The sequence below is a fragment of the Tamandua tetradactyla genome, chromosome 11 (assembly GCF_023851605.1).
Source record: "Tamandua tetradactyla isolate mTamTet1 chromosome 11, mTamTet1.pri, whole genome shotgun sequence".
Lineage (NCBI taxonomy): Eukaryota > Metazoa > Chordata > Mammalia > Pilosa > Myrmecophagidae > Tamandua > Tamandua tetradactyla.
The window spans coordinates 50160036-50175399 of record NC_135337.1 but is presented as its reverse complement, the minus strand read 5'-3'; the positions used below and the strand labels follow the sequence as shown (position 1 = coordinate 50175399).

General features: G+C 41.1%; 1 protein-coding gene and 1 long non-coding RNA gene across 9 annotated transcripts in view; both read right to left on the bottom strand.

Annotated features, from left to right (window-relative positions):
• Positions 1-3849, bottom strand: part of SLC44A5 (solute carrier family 44 member 5) — a 320175-nt gene extending 316326 nt beyond the window's left edge. For 4 of the 8 annotated variants that reach the window (XM_077120600.1, XM_077120597.1, XM_077120601.1 and 1 more), the window contains exon 1: positions 3036-3125. The gene's annotated coding sequence lies outside the window, so the exon portion shown is untranslated. Of the gene's footprint in view, positions 1-3035; positions 3126-3723 lie in introns of those variants that run through there. The other 4 variants (XM_077120599.1, XM_077120603.1, XM_077120594.1 and 1 more) reach the window with 2 other exon arrangements.
• A 6175-nt stretch (positions 3850-10024) lies between these two features.
• Positions 10025-15364, bottom strand: part of LOC143650147 (uncharacterized) — a 143602-nt gene continuing 138262 nt past the window's right edge. Inside the window, exons 4-5 of the long non-coding RNA XR_013159398.1 lie at positions 10636-10811; positions 10025-10170 (exon numbers count right to left, since the gene is read on the bottom strand). This is a non-coding gene — a long non-coding RNA (uncharacterized LOC143650147). The remainder of the gene's footprint in view (positions 10171-10635; positions 10812-15364) is intronic.

The window sequence follows — 15364 nt, the reverse complement described above, 5'->3', positions numbered from 1 at the left end:
GGTTTTAAATACCACTTAAGTGTCAATGAGTACAAAATTCTTATCTTCAGTCCAGGCCTCTCTCTCAAACTCCAGAGTCATATATCAAGCTTCCTACTTGTCATCTCTACTTTGATATCAAATAAATATTTCAAATCCAAACATGTCCAAACTAAACTTCTGATTTTTCCTTCTATATGTGCTCCATCCACAATCCTCCAATATGACTTGATGGCATCTCCATTCTGTTGGTTGCTCAGGTCAAGACCAGTGAAGTCATCCATGATCCTTACTTCTATCACACTACACATCCTGCTGGTTCAAGAAATCATACCACCTTCAAAATATATTTAGGGTGCTTCCATTTGTCCTGCCCTCCACTGCTACAACCCTAATAAGGCAACTATCATGTCTCAAATGAATCACTGCAGAAGACTCCTCACAGAGTTCCAGCTTCTATCCTTGTCCCTACAGGATATCCTCAACACAGTTGCTACGATGATTCTTTTAAAATATGTCCAATGGTATTATTTTTCTGTCAAACTTGCAATGGTTAACTCAGGGTAAAAGCCAAAGTCCTTTAAATTGCCTAAAGGGGCAAGCGTGTAACCTGGCCTGAGCTCATCTTTCGGACCTCCCAGTTTCTATCTTTACTCATGCCACTCAGTCATACTGGTCTTCTTTCTGTTCATCAAATGTGATAGATATACTCTACCTTGAGGTCTTTGCACTGGCACTTCTCTCTTTCTGGATGGCTCTTCCTCTTTTGTAGATAACTACCTTACCTCCTTCCATATTACCTTTTTAATGAGGTCTACTGTAATCACAATATTAATATTTATAGCTAAATTTTTCCCACCATCCCATCTGCCAAGGCTCTGGATCTCCCTCTACTTTTCCTTCTCACGTTAGCTTCTGGTTTTTAACATGGACAATGTATGATGTTCCCTGTTCAGTATCTTCCCTATCTACAAAGGAAACTTCGTGAAGGCTCCATTTTGTTCTCTGATGTATCCCAAGCACAGAATCATGGCTAATACAGAGTTAATTTTCAATCAGTATATGTTGAATGAATGAATGAGTGAAATGAAATGGACTAATATCTCATCCTGAAGTAGACAGTATGGCAGAGTTTTGTTTTGTTATGTTTTGTTTTTCCTTTATCTTTTTTCTCACTCTTCAGGTTATACATGAAAGCACTAGCTGGGCTGGGAGAAGGAAGGGACTTCTTGGTAGGGAGAAATTGAGAAATATAATTGGAGAGGTTTTTACTGGAAGCTTCTATGTTTTAAGGGACTTCACAATTTGGGCCTGTGAAGTTTTGAACTGTTGGTGGGTTAGGGGGGTTTTAGGGTTTTTGTGTTTCTTTAGCTGTTTGATTTTTTGTCTGGTTTTGGTTCTGTTTGGAAGGTACCTTCAAAACTGAGTGAACCAGAGGAGCTAGCATGGAAGCCAAAAAGGGAAGAGAAAGAAACAGGCCGCTAAAAAGAACTGAAGGGACACCAGAAAAGAGAACTTCAGGTTTTCTTCTAGATTTTCAGTTCAGATCACTAAACCAGGAAAGAGGGCTAGGAATTAAGGATTATGCTAAAATTAGAAACAAATATTGCAAATTAGAGTGTTCCTTTCATTCCCAGGAGCTTGCAAGTAGCAGATGTGCTATAGACAGAAACCCTACAATAACTGTATAAATAAGTAGATAAATCCCATTATAGTGGAGTTTCAAAATATATATTCTTTTACAACGTATTTACTTTCTCACGCTACAATATTTCTGATTTTATATTGTTTTTGTTTTGGTAATGACTCTCCTAGTATTCACACATCAGTATAGATAAAATGATCCACAGATTTTTCATTATCTAATGCTGTGTAATAAATTACCCCCCAAAATATAGTGGCTTAAGACAACAATGAGCACTTATTATGTTTTGGAGCTTCTGTGATTCTGGAATCTAGAAGCAGCTTGATTGGAAAGCTCTGGATCAGGGTTTCTCCCGGATCTCAGTCAGATGTTGGCTGGGGATCAGACATCCGAAGGCTTGACTGGGTCTCGAGGATATACTTCCAAGGTAGATCAGGGCAGTCACACGGCTGGCAAGATGGTACTGGCTGTTAGCAGGAGGACTCAGTTCTCCCACACATAGGCTTCTCTATATGGACATTTGAGTGCTTTCATAAAATATCTCCTGGCTTTCCCAACAGTGGGCAATACAAGAGAGCAAAGGGTACACGAGAACAAGGCAGAAGTGGCAATGCCTTCTCTGTATGAACTAGCCTTCTACTGTCCTCTTTTGGTCACAAAGGTCAGCCCTGATTTATTGTGGGGAGGGAGTACACAAGGATGTGGATACCAGGAGGTGGAGAACATTGAAGGCCAATCTTGGAGGCTGGTTACCAAGGCTGGCTTGCCTTATGAATTGCAAAATAAGCCACCTCAGAGTTTAACACAGATGTATCTTTCCCTGGCTATATTATTTCAAAAAGGGAGAACATTTGTTCATCTTGTCTTGCCTCCTCATCTCTAGAGAACCCAATCACCTTCATACGATATCATCTTAGCATCTGTGAGCATTTAGCCTACTTTGTGTCAGCAACATATTTCTGATTTTGAAAGTCATCACAAACAATAAAGTTATGACACGTCTGGGAAAAGTATAAGAAGATATATCAACCTCTTGATTCAGCAGGGAAAAAAGTTGATGATCTATCTTTGTATGTTAGACTTGATAGACCTTGAGGAAAGAAAACAGATATCAAAATATTGGATGTAGACTAAGGTAAAAGAGTCACTGGGCTTTGAAATGCCTCTTTCACAATTTACATTAGACCTCAAGAGAGCACCTAATGTTTTTGTGTTTCAATTTCTTCATATGAAAAATGCAGATGTCACCATGTTCACATGTACAAAGAGAGAAGTTAATATAAATTGGGAACTGAGCTCTATTTTATACATATATAATTTCTTGCCTTATATAGAATATGTATCTCCAAATAATAAACTTGACCAAATTCCTTATAAACATAGATTATTCATGTTTGGCATCATCACTCACCTTTTACTGTATCATTCCTCCACTAACTCTATAAACACTGAGCCTTCCTTCCAACTCTAGCATGCTATGATTCTCTACTGTGAAAAAAGCTGATGTCATAAACACATGTGTTACTGTATCACTATGGGACAGAGCCCATTCTTAGTTACATAATCTCTAGCTACTACCAGTCTTGCTAGCCTCAAAAGAGACACTTGGAGCACGAACTCATGGCCAAAAAAGAAAGAGGAGTGAACAAAGCCCTGAAGCTACAGGAATTCTTATTTTATTTTTCAATATTGATCCTTGGCAAAGAAGCGGACAGTTTGGGGAAGGGACTACAAAGTAAAGAGCTTTTAAATAATAAAAATTATTTATACATTCCTTAAATATCATGGCACCTTCTAGTCACAAATGCTTGAGAGGAAGAAAATCATCCAACAGACCCCATTTTCCCCCTGCCAATATTTCTACAGTAAGATCTGAAACCCAAAAGCAAAATTTCCTTGCTAACTAGATATAAATCAGTTATCACTAAAATGGCAGTTTCTATCATTAAGTCTCTCATGTTATTTTCATCTGTGAGGTCTATAATCCATAAGAACAACCTAATAGTGATTAAGTAAATAAAAAATCTTTTAAAAGCCCATGTGCTTTTATTGTTAGAAATCCTTCACAAGCAAAAGACCAGTCAAAAGGATAAATGTACCCTGATTTGAACTTCCCTTGTGCTTGAATTAGAGTGTTTCTCTTGGAACACTCCCACATCAGGCTTCTACTTCTCTTGGCAAAATCATGAATTGGCTGATATGGTGTTAGAGGCTTTCCCATGTCCCCTGCCCCATCACCACACTCCTTTCATAAATCCCTTTCAGTTACCTAGGAGCCCCTCAGGCTGCCTTCCACATTCCGTCTACTGCAGAGTCTTGTTCCAGACCCTTCATAATCCCCACATCTACCATTAGAGTATATTTTTCTGAGATTTATTTGCTGTTGGGGGCTTGAGAGGTGACTAAGTTGACAATCGTTCTTAAAATTTTAAATTAGTCCTCATTCTTTCTAGAAGTATTTGCTTTTTAAGCAGACTCCTGAAGACACCATCACCATCAACTTCTCAGCTCAAAATATTTTTGACGTTTTGTTGAACAGGGAAAGCGGATGTTTGAGTGTAACTAGACCTTTTAGAAAAGTACAGTCCATTGAATCGTTTCACTTGGTTAAGGGAACTGATGTAGGAAAGCAACTCTACCTGAAATCATCCTCACAGATAAGGAGTATAACACCAAACATCTAATGAATAGCCAGTGGCTTCCCTTTGTACCGAAAAGAAAATCTACGCTCCTTTTTATGGCCAACGGGATTTGGCTTCTCCCCACGTGTCTCTACCTCACACACTGCACGCCAGCAAACCCTGCTTGGTCTCTGTACTTGACCATACTGAACTACAACCTCATTCCTGCCTTAGGCTTGCAATGCTCTGCTCCAGTTTTTGACATGCAGATTACTCTTCATTTGGTTCCCATCTCAAGTGTCACCTCTTCAGACAAACTAAAGTAAGGCCACAATCACATCCTAGCACATGATCCTGCTTTTTTTTCTTCATGGTACTAAACACTATGTGAAATTTTCTTGTTCATTTGTTAATCTGCCTCCTCCAGGCTCCTACCTATTGTACTGTTCATTATCTGTTATGTTCATCATTTTTTTGCATAGAAGCTGTTACATATTTGGTGTTCAATAACTATGTGTTGAAGGAATCGAAGAGTAAGTGAACAGATAAATCCAAGCATAACATCGCCTTTAAGCATAAAGTAATTCAGTAAGAAATTGTACTAATATTGAAAAACTAGGAGGGTACTAATATCATTATAACCAATGTAACTAACCTGTGATTATAAGACTTTTGTTGATCATGGATGACAGCATTTTTTTTTCATTAAAGATATTATAAAAATTTAATTAATGAACTCCATTCGTCTTATTGAAAAGCTGTCATTTGATGAGGTATTACAAATGAATGCCAGGAACTCTTGGGAAATATTGCCAACTCATCTTATCTTTCTCTCAGTGTTAAGATTACATTTCCCTTTTCCCAATTTCTATTTATTCTAGACATGTAGTCTCTATCACAAGGACTTTGGAAGCCAATAAGCAACTTGCCTGTCACAACCAACGAATGATCTCTTCCCACATGCAGTGTAGCTAAGCAGAGAAGCAGCTCACATAAAAGGACAACCAGCACAGCATGGAATATTGCTAAACCTAGAGCTTATTATACAACAAAGTTCACCCTAGCAGCCTGTCAAAAATAAAATTTATAAAAGTCTAGCAATTTAGTTTTCTACTAGGCAGTTCCAGTCTAGTTGGTTGTAGCTTAGAAACAGACAGCTGAGGCAGTTCAGCAAGTCTGCAGTCAGATCCTTTGTAGAGCCTTCTTTCAAAAAGCAAAATTGAGGCAAGTCAATGGATTACAACTTCCTGGTTTTGCTTCTGACATTTATAAAATATAACAACTAAACCTGCTTTGCTAAAGTAAGACTTTATCTTTCCTTAAAGGTAGCTTATGTGTATTTTTCCTTCTCAGAAATATTTTTAAATGGGTTTTTAAAAAAGCCTCAACATTAGTAGAGAAGGAAAAGAAATACAAGTAAATATGAGCTAAATAACATAATTTTCCTTTTAAGAAAAACAAGCACCTCGAGAAACCTTATTTTTAAAGAACTACAGGCAAATTTCTTGAAGCCACATGTCCTAGGAAAGCTTGATTATTAGCCCTTCCAGAAAAACTGTTAACACTTAATGACAAAACTCTACTACCATTCTTCAATTGTTTCAATACCAAATTAAACTTACTTAAGAAAATATACACGATTCCATCTTGGGGCACAAAAGAAAAATTTCTTTGGTTGGAAGGGTGGAGGGGAGGCATTTGTTTTATCATCAAATCTCTTATGCTAGCTCACTTATTAATTTGATCTCCTTTTTCTTTTCCTGCTTCTACCAAGACATTGGGTTTATCAATGTCAGTGTCAAGAGTAAAAATTGTCTCCAGTTAGCATAGACTAAAAAAAGTGCAAAATTTTCTCCATTCTTTATGGTTAAGAAATGCATTCCTGCCAATAGATAGCCATAAAAGCACTGCTGAAAACCAATCCTTCTGTTTCATCATTGTGCCATATGTTTCCACTAAAAAAAGGAGCTAAACAAAAGTGCAGCCAATGCACCTTGTCGGTCTGGAATTAGACTAATCTGTTGACATTATATCAAGGAGAAGAAACTGCTTATGGATTAATATATTTTCATTCTTTCTTTACCCTCCTACCTCAACAGACCTGCTAATTCATTAAGGGAAAAAATCAGAGGGGTAAGGCCCTTCTATTTTACAGGGACTAAAGTATTTTTAAGGGAATTCATCTCTATAAGATTGTTATACCTTTGTTATAGTTCCGAACAAAATATCTTGGATGTTTTGTAGTAATGTCTCTTAAGGGTTTAAGTATCATTGTTTCAAACCCTTTTCAATATGTGATTTGAGCACACCGGAGCAATTAATAAGCAAGACTGAAGCATCGAGATAAAGTTGTGTCCGCCTAGTGACCTCTAGAGTGAAGCTAAGCTCTCACAAACAAGACTTAGGGAAAAAGCAAGAAGTATGTCAAAGTCAAGCGCTCTGCTATAGACCAAGCCAATATATCCCAGTAACACGCCCCCTCCCATATTAATTAAGACCCTGTTTTATATAACCCCACAGTGCAGTGTCTCCGCCTCCTGAAGCATCAGCTCCGCAGGATTGAAATGCAACCTCAAACGCTTTGCCTTCCCCCTCTTCACCATCCCTAGACCAGTTTGCCCGAGCCCAGCCTTCCTTAACCAGCGTGGTGTCAAACCTGCTTCCACCTCTCCGCAGTGCTGCAGACAACCTCTCCGGCACTGCTGGTTCCCCAGCGAGAGCGCAGGAGCGCAAGGGAGCAAGCCAGTGGGCGCCGCGGACGCTGGAGGATGGTGCACAAGCACCTCTGCCATCTGCGAGTCCCGGGGACATCCCACGGCAGGATGCGGTCTCGAAGGCTCCCTCCCGATCCTGCCCTGGTCCGCTGCAGGATGCTTTAAGTCGACCCAGCGACAAGCTCGCTCTTTCCTACCTACCATCGCTTCTCCCTACCCCCCACCCCAACCCCGAACTTTCCAACTTTAGAAGTACTGGTTCAAAAGGAGCAACAGGGTGACGGCTCAACGGAAGTCACTGCCCGCCTCGACAGGTCAGGAAGAGAGGAGCAGCCTGCAAGGACCCAGGCAGTAGCCAGTACCCTTGACCATCAGGGAAAAGAAGAGCCTGACAGTTCCAATCTCCTCCGGAGGATGGAGGTTAGGGAAATGGATGCACAACTAGTCACCCCAAGGATAAAGAGGCGGGGCGGGGTGGGGGTGGGGGGCCAGAAGAGACCATGACACACATACACACACACACACACACACACACACACACACACACACACACACACACACAGCTCGGTTCCGAGAAGGATGAGACGCTAGATTTCCCAGCCTGCGTAGGAGCCAGTGTGCTTCTCTCCCCACTGCCCTGAAGGGAGAAAGGTGCAACAGCTATCCACGCTCTAGGAGTAGGGAAAGGGATGGTGTGGGAGAAACGAGTCCTCCGGTTTCCCTAGGTTACAAAAAAGGGAAAAACTCATGTTAGAGTGTCCCCGGAGGAAAAGGGAGCGCAGTAGTGCTGAGGTCCTACCCCCCCCACCTCCATCCCCCCCCCTCCCCCCAGAGGATGCAAACTCGGGCTCGGCAGGCAGCCTTCCACTTGGGCAAGCCCAGATGTAAACAAACCGGCCGGAGGGTAGGACCGCGCGGGTGGAGGTGGGATGGGGTGAGCTGGGAAGGGAACGGGGCTCACCCTTGATGCCGGGGGACTCTCTCTTTCTGGCCATCTTCTGTCCCTTCCGCTCTCCCAGACCCCTCTCGCGCTTCCTCCGGCTGCAGCCTAGCTCCAGGAGTCGACGCCGCGGCTTCCAGCGAGCTCTCGCGGTCGCTCTCAGCTCAGCGAGCTCTTTGTTGCTGTGATGGCATCTGCGAGGCGGCCGCGGCGGCCGGGCTGCGCGCTCGGCTCGCCTCGGTTCCTGCGGGCTCCGCCGGCCCCCTGCTCTCTGCCGCCTGGAGCTGCCAGTCTCCGGCTAGCATGCGCTGATGTGGCCGCTGTGGCTGCGGCTGCTGCTGGTGGTGCTGCTGTGCTGCTCCTGCTGCTGGAGGGGGCAGCGCTGGGTCCCCGGAGCGCCCGCCCAGCGCTGACCTCCCCCTTTCCCACACCCTCCCTCCCCCACTCGCCCACCCCCTGTGTCCCGTCTGTGCCGCCAGCTCCAATCCAAACAGTGACGGCGCCGTCATTCAGCAGTAGCTGCTAGAGAAGGTGGCAGCCGCGGGGTGCTGCGGGGGGAAGCGGGGAGACCGCAGCCGGCTTGGGCCAGGGAGGAGTCTCCTGAAGTACCCATCCTTTGAGCCTGCCTCCGGGCCTTAGATGCCCCCCTCCCAGGAGGCAGAACGTGATAAGGAAGGTGGGGTGCATCCGCGAAAGGCACGCGTCTCCATAGACCAACAGAACTCAGGCCAACTACGAGAGGACCAGGTACCAACCTTGGCCAGTCGGCCCCTGCGCTTCTTCTTCGGCATCCTCTGCCCGCGCAGCAAGCCCGAATTCCAAGCAGGCAATGAGCCCCTGGGCGCGCGAACGCCTCTGCCCCGCCCGCACCGAGAAGGGGAGAGGGAAGAGGGAACTGGAGGTTGGTGGTGGGGAGAGAAATTAAATTCCAGAGGCAGCCCATCGCCAAACACCTGGAAGAATGACCTAGATATGGTCGGAAAGCACTTAATGGTGATGACTCGGGCAGTTCCCTGGGGTTGTGGGAAATGGGGAAAGTAAGCTGAATTAGGTGTTGGAGGGACTAGGAGAGGGAGGCTGTTTTCTTGACCTCCAGCAGAAACTTTGTTCCCGTGGCCCGCATTCTTTCTCGCTCTGATTGAGGATTTGCCTTTGGAGAATTTTCATTTTCCTGAAGGAGAGGTTCTCCTCTCGTGTGCTGATAAGAGATGAGAAGAAGCCCACCTGTGTCCCAGAACTACAAGGTCAGGCAAACATCTACGACCTGTCTGGCAAAGTAAAGTTAACAACCGAGCTTTAAAAGAATAGCGGAGAGCTTGGGGCAGGGAGGGATTGTCCAGCGCGCGCCACTGCAGGGCAAGCGTGCAAATCATTTTTCATTTGCTGGAGCTTGAGGTTTCCCCAAAACCCACTTCCTAATTCGCAGCGATCTTCTGACCACTTCTTTCCCCCGACTACGCCACGCACAGTTCCCAAATCAAGGTAGCTAAACATCCTGCAATTGAATTCGGCAGTTGTCCAGCTAGAAGTTGCCCCGCATCCATGTGGTGTAGCAGGAACAACCTGAGTTCTGACCCTGCAGCTTCACAGCCCTGAGAAATCAGACAAACCGTTTAGTTCCTCTGCTCTTCGGTTTTTTGGTTTGTAAAATATCATCTTAAAGATCCTTTTCAGGACTAATAGATGTTCTGAAATATTTAGTCACAAAATCATCATGCTATTTTTTGCACCCTTTCCACATTTAATTTTATGTAATGTAATATTTTGAAGTAAGTAATATGAAGAATGCATGAAATATCTGATTCCTCAAAACAGAGAGGTGCATCAGAAATAAAGCGCAAATAGCAAAATAGGCCCACTCTCCAACTAAGACCAGAAATGAGGCCCATTCAAGATTTTCCTCTTCCAAAAGGCTGCCTCTGATTTAATTCAAAACTACTGTCACCTCTTCAAACTTTTAAGGTGTGTAGATATTAGGTTTTGTAGATATTCCTAGTCTATTTTATGTGTTTATATTTTATCACTAAGTAATAATTATTGCCTATATTAGAATAATGCTTTACAGTTTATTCATTACTTTCATATACTTTATTTATTTCATTTGATCCTGGTCACCAACCTGTGAATTTGGAGGGCGGGTCTTCTTTTCCATGTTTTAGAGATGAGATGAGAAGATGGGGTTTGTGGAAGTGCAATTACTTGCCCACAGCTTCAAAGACTTCAGTGCTGTTTTCCAACTCACTCCCACACGCCTCCCATGAGTCCAGCAACCTGTGAGACAGTATTTCTGCTTCAGAGTAGGAACAGTTTTTTTTTCTCTCTCTCTCTCTCCCTCTCTCTTTCCCCCTACTTATTTCTTCCACAGTGTCAATATTATTTTCCACGGAGTGCACTCAAATTTTTAGTTGACTAACTATGTCTAGTTTTGTACATGGATATGATCGGCATTTTAATATTTGTAGCACTTCAAAGTGTTTCTACATGCATTATCTCAATGGAATGTCATAACAATAAGAGATCATCAAGAGTTTTTTTCAGCCACACGGAACAAATGAGAAAACTGAGACTCGGGGGCATTAAGGTCACAACTACCCAGGCCCTGGGCTTCCAGGTCAAGTATTTCTTGCACAACCCACACTGAATGCATAATTTTGTTCAAAGGTCACACAAATAATGCCTATAGGAACCAGGAAGGCAAAATAAATGGCGCAAACAGTATAAGCATATAAGTCGTACCTGAGTGTGGGGTGGGGCCTTGTGGGGAACTGAGAACACTTCCATCACGGCTCAGCTGCCGGTTGTCTTATGGGAATGAAGACCTCAGGTTGTCAGGATTTTGATTTTGATTTTTTTTCAGGAGAATTCAGAAATCTAGAGTTTGAGGTAGATTTCTTTTGTGATGTTGGTTCATACTTAGGGAAGGAAAAAACAACAACAAAAGTAACACTACCAATAATATGCATCTTATGAGCTATGTATCTGTTAGAACTATGCACACATTTTAGACTATATGATCCCAGAGAGCTAGGTCTGAATCCAATCCTTGGGTATGGTTCTGATTCTGAAGGCATCTAGAATGCCTTTAGAATTAGTGTATTGGGGCTGTATCCAATTAATGATAATTCATAAAGACAGATTTGCAGTGATTTGGCTATTCTTGGAGCCATCAATGAGAATTATCACAAGAAGTCAAATAGTTTTTAAGTCCCATATGATTCTGCTGGATACAAAGACACTTACACATTTTATTTGATGATGCTGATGACAAGAGATTAACAATGACAATGAGAAGGACAAAATGGGCCTGATCTCTATTTCCTTGTATGAAGGTTCTGAATGAGCCTTTCAAAAAATAGTCATAGGAATAAAATTGGAAATTTTAGTCAGATATAGGATATAGGATAATTATCCTTCTTAGAGTGTTCTAGCTCTGAAAACACTGCCTGTAGGGTGAAGAATAACCATAACAGGGGATACATGTTCCTCATGTGCAAGTAGTAAATGGGTTTAAGAGGAAAAGTGAATTTGTCATAGAAATTATACTAAAGACAAAATGAAAATATAATTCATATTACATAAAGCATGATTGTCATTAATTGTATGTTACTACAATTGCTGTTAAAAGGTTGAAAAAGAAGTATTTTTGGCTGAAATACTTTATATTGAATGTCTACCTATAAGTTAAATAGTGAAGTTTAGCAAAAGGGAAAAATAAATGTCCCACTGATTTTAATAATTTTAATAACAAAGAATGTCAAATGAATCGAAACTTGCCCTACAATTTTTTTTAAAACCATTGTATTCAAAATTTTTATATACAAGGAAAGAACTTGAAACTCACCTCAGTGAGATTTTAAGGGACTTTTAAGGGATTTTAAGGGACTATGATTAGAGGTAAAGGAAGGTAATAAATAGAAAGGATGGTGTGCTGGTTTGAAATGATGTGTGTACCCTAGAAAAGCCTTGTTTTAATCCTAATCCCATTTTGTAAAGGCAGACGTTTCTTCTAATCCCTATTCAGTACTGAATTTTGAAACTGTGATTAGATCATCTCCCTGGAGATGTGATTTAATCAAGACTGGTTGTAGTAAACTGGATTAGCTGGAGGTGTCTGGGTGGGTCTTGATTAGTTTTTGGAGTCCTATAAAAGAGGAAATATTTTGGAGAAAGAAAGCAATTTAGAGAGAGCAGAGTAGAACAACATAGCCACAAGAAGCAGAGTCCACCAGCCAGTGACCTTTGGAGATGGAGAAGGAAAATGCCTCCTGGGGAGCTTCATGAAACAGGAAGCCAGGAGAAGAAGCTAGCAGATGACGCCGTGTTCGCCATGTGCCCTTACAGATGAGAGAAGAACCCTGACTATGTTCACCATGTGCCTTTCCAGATGAGAGAGAAACTCTGAACTTCATTGGCCTTCTTGAACCAAGGTATCTTTCCCTGGATGCCTTAAATTGGACATTTCTATAAACTTGTTTAATTGGGACATTTTCTTGGCCTTAGAACTGTAAACTAGCAACTTATTAAATTCTCCTTTTAAAAGCCATTCTGTTTCTGGTATATTGTATTCCGGCAGCTAGAAAACCAGAACAGATGGTGGGAAGAGACTGGTATTAGCCAACTGGTAAATTTTTAAAAATTCCTGAGGTACTTATATGATCAAAATCATCATGTGAAGGGGTGGGCAAACAGGCTGATTTCTATCCCATCCTACACTGTCATGGATGTTTGAGGCTTTATATATAACGCTTCTTTCCCTTCTCTCCGATAACCAGGCTGACACTGATATTCATTGTCATGGTTAGGGACATGTGCCAACTTGACCAAGTTGTGGTACCTGTTTATCTGATTGGGCAAGCGCTGGCCTGTCTGTTGCAATGAGGACATTTCATAAGATTAGGTCATGATCAGGTCAGCTGCATCCACAGCTGATTCCATTTGTAATCAGCCAAAGGGGAGTGTCTTCTGCAATTAGTGATGCTAAATCTAATCATGGAAGCCTTTTAAGGAGGACTCAGAGGAGGCAGGTTCCATTCCTGCTTTGGCTGGTGAGCCTCTCCTGTGGAGTTCATCCAGGCCATCCATCAGAGTCGTCAGCTTCTCAGCCTGCCCTGTGGATTTTGGACTCTGCGTTCCTACAGTCACGTGAGACACTTTTATAAATTTTATATTTGCAAGTGTTCCCTGTTAATTCTGTTTCTCTAGAGAACCCTAACTAATGCATTCATTATAATAACATTTCAATAGAATGAAAATAGCGGATCCTATAGTGAGAGCCTGAAGAATCCTTGTCTTTTACCCACCCTTACTTCCTCATTGATGTCTGACTTCAGGAAACTTGTAATTTCACTTATGTATGTTTGAATTACACAGAAAGACATGACATTTAGACATCCAAGGATCTAAAGGTAAATTCTAGGTGTCTTAGATAAAACCGTCACGAAGAACTCCCAACATTTTACTGATTTCAGAGTAAACCTCTCCTACAGATATAACAGCCATACCCATAAGACCACTAAGACTAAAAGCAACGGAAAATATTATGCCAAGTCTACAGGAGAAAATTTTATTTAATTATACCAAACTTAATTTATCAACTGTCATCTAACCTCTAGAACTGCATCACTTTAAAAAAAAGTTGAAAGCGTGATTTTTCGCACCCACAATGAGGTGTATGCTCATTAGAAGTTAATCTCACAGAAATCCAAGAGAAACAATGGATAGTATTTTAAATGACCAAGAAACTTGACAGTTAAGTCTCTGATCTTATTATCTAGAAATTTCACCGAGGGAAGTAGCACAGATCTATTCCAAGTAAGGACAGAGTGCTGATAGAAGGACACTGTCAGACATTACATTGAGATAATCTGTCATGTATGAGCCACAGCCAAACTCTTAAGGCTTTCTGGAAAATATATAAGCAACTGGAATTGTTTTATTTGATGCCCCACTTGGCCTGCTCAAGGACATAATGTTCAATCTGACCTTTGCTAGCTTCCAACTAATCAGCTTACCCAAAAATGATCCTAAGCTATCTTCAGTGAATGCCCCATTAGAATTCCTGTTTATAGAGAAAGAGAAATGAGACAAAATAAAGTGTCAGTGGCTGAGAGATTTCAGAGTGGAGAGGTTGTCCTGGAGGTTATTCTTATGCATTGTATAGATATCCCCCTTTTTAGTTATGGTATATTAGAGTGGCTGGAGGGAAGTACCTGAAACTGTAGAGCTTTGTTCCACAGTTTCCTGAAGATTACTGTAAAATGATATAGCTTTTACAATGTGACTGTGTGATTGTGAAAACCTTGTGTCTGATGCTCCTTTTAGCAAGGGTATGGATAGATGAGCAAAATGTATGTATAAAAAATAAATAATAGGGGGAAAAAGGTCAAAATACATTGGGTAGATGGAAATACTAGTGGTCAATGAGAGGGAGGGATGAGGGGTATGGTATGTATGAGTTTTTCTTTTTTATTTCTTTTTCTGGATGATACAAATATTGAAAAAAAATGAAAATGGTCATGGTGATGAACATACAACTATATGATGCTATCATGAGCCATTGATTGTATACCATGTATGGAATGTTTGTATGTTAAGAATGTTTGTACATTTGTATGCTGTTTTATCAATAAAAATACTTTTTAAAAAAGAATTCCTGTTTATAACTTTATTCCTTGATTCAGTCTACCAACTAACAGCCTCATATGTGAGTGAGCTATTTGCATGCAAAATAAATTACATACAAATTAATTAACTAAATTTTCTGAGATATTTTTGACAATGGACAAAGCTACATTTTCCTTCCTTTTCCTTTTCTTCTCTATTTCTACTTAATCACCAATGATTCAACATTTATGCAACAAATACTTATTAAGAAACACTATGTGCTGGTCACTGTTAGAGGTTATTGGTTAAGAGAAATAAAACAATGTGGTCCATGCTTTCATGGTATTTACTGTTTTACAGAGGAGGCAGAATTAACCAAATAAATATATAATTATTAAGCTGTTATCAGTCCTATGGGAAGAAAAGAAACATGGTGACTTGGGAGAGAGTAACGTAGAACATAATTTAGATTGAGAACACCAAGGAAAACTCCTCTGAGGAAGTGATGTTTAAACAAAGAAAGGAAGGGTAGGTAGGATTGATTCAGACAAAAATGAGGTGAGGATTGTTCCAGGCATTGGAAATAGCATGTTCAAAGGCTTCCAGCATGAAATTCAACATTAGAGCAGTGGTTTCCAAATTCCATATTGATCAGGCACCTCATCAGTATAAAGCTTTTTGCTCTCATATCTCTAACTATATATATTTAGTTATTTTTAAATTGGCATACTATTGTACTAGCATTTTATGCACGTTATAAAACATAGACAAAATTTCAAAAGTTTTAAAGGTTTATTAAAATGGATACCACTAACTTCACAGACTGTTGCATTAGAGGAACTGAAGGAAGGCCAATTGGCCA